Source organism: Cydia splendana, chromosome 20 (assembly GCF_910591565.1).
Source record: "Cydia splendana chromosome 20, ilCydSple1.2, whole genome shotgun sequence".
Classification (NCBI taxonomy): domain Eukaryota; kingdom Metazoa; phylum Arthropoda; class Insecta; order Lepidoptera; family Tortricidae; genus Cydia; species Cydia splendana.
This window is the reverse complement of record NC_085979.1, coordinates 6,323,082-6,328,728: the sequence shown is the minus strand read 5'-3', so window position 1 is coordinate 6,328,728 and position 5,647 is coordinate 6,323,082. Positions and strand designations below refer to the sequence as shown.

The 5,647-nt window shown below is 35.5% G+C and overlaps 1 long non-coding RNA gene across 1 annotated transcript; it reads right to left on the bottom strand.

Moving 5' to 3' along the window:
- Window positions 1-3,953: 3,953 nt before the first annotated feature.
- On the bottom strand, window positions 3,954-5,305 carry LOC134800934 (uncharacterized). The gene is made up of 3 exons (XR_010145596.1): window positions 4,747-5,305; window positions 4,240-4,302; window positions 3,954-4,158 (listed from the first exon to the last, which is right to left on the bottom strand). It is a non-coding gene; the product is annotated as an uncharacterized LOC134800934 (long non-coding RNA).
- Between the last annotated feature and the right edge of the window lie 342 nt (window positions 5,306-5,647).

Below are 5,647 nucleotides of genomic sequence, written 5' to 3'. Positions count from 1 at the left end.
GGCGATAAATTCGAACACGACCGAAGGGAGTGTTTTGAATCGACACGAGTTGCGAATTACCTATTGGCACATGTATCGTACAACGTTTTACAGTACCTACAGTCCTACATACTAGGGTTTGCTCCCGGGAAATACCGGTACCGAAAGTACCGGGAATTCCCGGGATTTAGAGCCAAGCAAAGAACCGGGATTTCAAAATTAAATTCCCGGTACTTTCGGGATTTTCGGGACTAATATTTCCGGTACAATATTTGACTGTTTTCTGTTTGTTACTTAGCATGAAATATCATGTTTTTTAAAGAAATACATTATATAAATCCATTGCTGACGCTAATACTTTTACGACTGACCATATATTAAAGCAAAACAAAAATAGTCAATGGGTTTGACAATGCCAACAAAATAAAATTGTTTTGAATTCTTATTTTGAAACTATACGAGTGTTTTTACGATAAATAATTTTATACGAATAATTAGTTAGTTGTATACTAAATACGAGCAAAAACTAGAGAGAATTGTGTTATTAATAAAATATTTCTTTTAATTCGAATACGGTATAAGAAACTCTTATTGATAATCTGAATGACATTTTAAAATGAATTAAAATATTATAGTGACATGTCCTCTCCTTGGTAAATTCTTAATTCTGGCTGCAACAACTTCTTGATCCTTCCTATTGATAATTTTATTACCATTTTTACCTACTCACATGCAATTTTGCACATTTATTCAAGCCCCTTATCTTGTCTAGAATACAAAATTTCGTAAACGTAGCTCTAACAGTTATTCATAAATTAACGTTTTAAAACCGGCATTTTTGTGCCTGACTGACTAATAGATCAAAAACCTAACCCACTTCGAGCTGACCTAGAAACTTGAAATTTGGCACTAAGGAATGCAAATCGGTTATTTTTTGTATGGAAATAACCGCGGTTTCGGTTAATAACCGATTATTTCCATACAAAAAATAACCGATTTGCATTCCCTATTTGGCACCAAGGTAGACTATTAGGAGTTTATAGAGGGAACAATCTAAAAAATGAAAATTATTGATAATTTGATGAAGAAAAACATATATACTTATCGATAATAGATGACTAATTTTCATTTATGGTATCAATCGATCAGGTTTGTCTTTAGGATCAAAAGTCTATATGGGATCCATTGCATTAAAGGAATACAAAAGTCAGAAATGATAGTCAAAGTCCGACAGTCGTACTTCACTCGCGAAACGCCCCGAACAAAACGATATGTGACCGTGACGTCAAGGTCACAAAGAGTCCATCTTGAAGTATGAACAAAACAAGAAAATTGCGATTTTGTCGGTGAAATATTGCGTTTATGTATATAGTTTCCATACAATCTTTTATTGGATAAAATGCGAGGAATCGAATCGAATGGTAACTAACTGCGACAATTCTTCGACCGACGGTTTTGTCAGGAAGCTCTTCTTCCACTTTGAACGATATTTGTAACTGAAAATAAAATATATTGTATGTGTTAGCATTTACAATTTGTCACATCATGTACAGTCGACGTCAAAGATATGTACCTATTGCAGCATACTCCTTTGTAATAAGGTGAAAAATGTATACATATATTTGACGTCGACTGTACATATAAAGCACCGGTGGTAAAGAACCAACGAGAGAAATAAAAGTAAGACCCTGTATAATGACTACGAATCGTGTGATAAATCAATTTACGATGGAATTCTGGCACACGAAGTTGAAACAATGTTATTCTAGCTAGGTAGTTAGTACAAAAGGTAAAATTGTTCTCTGCTCTACAATCAATAAGCATAATTAGCATGAATCACCTACCTCATGGGTATCTTCTTCCTCTAATATACTAGGAACCCGATAAGTGTCATCCACCTGTGCAATGCGTGGGTTCAAAATGTTTGAGCCGGACGCCTCACTGTCAAAACCAAAATTAAATAAATGTATGATGTTTTACAGCACATATGGACTTTACCGCACTAGTGCGATAATGCACACACACATTACGTAACTATGTCAAATATTTAAAGGGCTAGTAGTAGTAGTAAACTCTTTATTGTACAAAAAGACATATTAAAAATAACATACAATTAGCAAGAAGTACAAAGGCGAACTTATCCCTTTGAGGGATCTCTTCCAGTTAACCTATAGGGCTATATGTACTGTAAAACGTTGTACGATACATGTGAGAATAGGTAATACGCAACTCATGTCAACTATTTTTCGCACTATTTTTTATCATCAAGTGATGATGAACAATAACAGCCACATTTTGCCTCTCATTAAGCATCCGGACAAATCTGTCGGTCGAAGATTTGTAGCAGCCAGTCATTTCTTTACAACATCACTCAATTTATAAATTAGTCCATTACTATTTCATAAATTGATCATGGACCCGCGAAACGCAGCATTCCAGAAATGCAGTTATTTCGAAAAGTGAGACAGACTAATTTCAAAATTTTTATGTAGGTACCTATATTATAACAAGTGATGACAATGGAGAAAACTACTTGAAAGTAAATAAACCATTGTGCTGGTTACAGGTACAGTCGGCGTCAAATACTTTGTAGCAACAAAGTAGCCAAATAGTAACATCTAGCAAGTAACATAATAAAATTGCGGTTTATGACGTAAGTGTTAAAAAAACTGCTTACTAGATCTCGTTCAAACCAATTTTCGGTGGAAGTTTGCATGGTAATGTACATCATATATATATATATTTTTTTTATCATTCTCTTATTTTAGAAGTTAAAGGACACACATTTTACCACTTTGGAGGTGGTCTCTCCCGCAAACTATTGAGTTTAGAAAAAAATGATATCAAAAACCTCAATATATTTTTTGAAGACCTATCCATAAATACCCCACACGTATGGGATCGATGCAAAAAAAAAATTTGAGTTTCAGTTCTAAGTATGGGGAACCCCCAAAATGTATTGTTTTTTTCTATTTTTGTTGAAAAATCCAAGTTTCAACAGTACCTATAGTTCTTATAGTTTCAGAAAAAAGTGGCTGTATATACGGACGGACAGACAGACAGACATGACGAATCCTTAAGGGTTCCGTTTTTTGCCATTTGGCTACAGAACCCTAAAAATGCTCTATCACAGGTAAATGAGAAATTGAAAATGGAAATAATTGCCCAAGATTATTAGTTTTATTAAAATAAAAAATCGGTCAACACGCTCAAGAAAAGGAAATCATTTACTATTGTGTAGGGTAGGTATAATATAAAATAACTACCAGTTCATTAAAAAATACGTAAAAAAATAACGAAAGTACGGACAATCGGTAAATCCCGGGATTTTAATTTCCGGGACTTACTCAGGCAACCCTATTACATTCTATCAGTGTACATTTTTAGGGTTCCGTACCCAAAGGGTAAAAACGGGACCCTATTACTAAGACTTCGCTGTCCGTCCGTCCGTCTGTCCGTCTGTCATCAGGCTGTATCTCATGAACCGTGGTAGCTAGACAGTTTAAAATTTCACAGATGATTGAATTTCTATCGCCGCTATAACAACAAATACTAAAAACAGAATAAAATGCAACAAACGTGATTTTTGCCGTTTTTTGCATAATGGTACGGAACCCTGCGTGTGCAAAACCAACTTGCACTTGGCCGGTTTTTTTAAATTAAGTACCTCTTGGAGAATATCAAATAACTGATGAGGGCAATGTATCTCGTACGATATTATTAATTGGCGACATTTTATTTAGTTTTCGGCGAACATTTGCTAAGTAGGTAGTACTAATACTACTAATAGCCATCTAGGAAAATAAGTACAAAATATGTCCAAATAATTGAGAATATCAATTCAATTCATAAAAAGATATAAGCATCTGCACTGATAGGAAAACAGTAGGTATCTAAATCTAACTAAGGTCTTTTCGTACGCCGCCGCTGTGAGTACTTGAGTAGGTAGGTATTTGTGACGTTATCTATGAAAAGGGACCTTATTGTCGATGGCGCTTCCGCCATTATTAACGATGCTCTGATATAAAATACCACGCCGTGCGACGCAGTGCGTCGTAAGCGCCATAGACAATAAGGTCCCTTTTCATAGATAATGCCACAATTAGAATTAGAACTTACTCGTTACTTTGAATGTCAGTGGTTGATGAAATCGGAGATTCCATTTCCATATTTTGCAGTCTGTAAATAAAGATAAATTGTAGTAGTGTATTGTGTTACGTAGGTAGGGCTAAAAAGCACAAGTCAAATAATTATACTCACTCGATGTAGTCTAAAGATATAGTATCATGTTCGGCTGTGAAATTATCCAATTTTCTTCTTTTCCTAGAAAGACAAAAAAGTAAAAAGTTTAGACGCATGACAAATCACGAGAGGTTCGAACCCTCGATAGGTGGATGGATTGCTAAAAGAACGCTTTATGCGTCTAATTGTGTGCGTTACATGTATCACTGTGTGCGCGTATTTATAGGAAGGCCCACTACACCGCAACCGCGTAACTACGACTCACGACGCACACATAGACGGCAATGTTTTCTGTCTTTGCCGTGCAAGGCGCTAGTGCCGCGTGGTGTAAACGTCGCGAATCGCAATATCCTTTTAAGCTATTTAGATGATGAATTGATGACAATGTTTACCGGTAGATGGAGCGATTATTAAATTCTAGAATGTTTTAAGTTATATGGATTACTAATTAGTACGATCAAGTATATATTAAATTAAGTAATAATTACGTATTTCACTGTGTAATAAATATACATTTTTACTTACGTTAGTTCCATTGTTTGTTGGAATCTTCCGAGTTGTCTTTTTCGAGATGTCTTCTTTTTATTCAATTGCTTGTTACCCATTATAACTTAAAGGTTTTGGTGCACACGGTATATCACTAGGACACACAACACAGCACAGTTTTTATAAGTAAATCTTATATTTGTTTTGGGGACACCTAGTACAGGTCCGTCTGGCACGAGCGCTCAGCCATCACTGTCTCATTTCGAAAGACGGACGGAGATAGAGCATGCAGGCCGGAGTCGATATTTTGTTACGATAGAATTAGTTGATGTTTATTTATTTTAAAAATATTGCCTCTAATTATCGTTTTTCTAAAGCTGTCAAATTACTGTTATACTTATGATTGATTTTTCTCCTTTTTTTGTTTCATAGTGTCACATAGTAAAGAAACGAGTAAAGTTGGAGTAAAAATTCGAATTGGAGGTTACTTTGGGAATAAATTGTATCGAGCGAAGTGTTATGAATCGTGTATCGAAAGCTGTGTTATTAAAGATAATATAATCAAGAATTATATTTATTTTTCCCACGTCTACAAATATCACCGTTTCTTAGAAAAATAGGATAATTATTGGGGTATTTTTACATTTCTGGCTCAGGGAACGGCCTTAATCGGAGCACGCACATTTCACTGTGTCAGCAACACGCAAACAACACGCACTTATACTATACACTTGTACTAGTTTACAATAAAATTATGGACAGGATCTACGTAAATAAAACATCGACCGGCCGGAACGTAAGACGCTGGCGTAATGGCTGATGTTCTGTGACTTGCGCAATTCCTTTCTCTGCCCCCCGCCACCCGCGCATACACCGTGGTGTTGGCACAACTGTTTGATTCGTTCAGACTACAATGCATTATAGTAACCACAACATAATA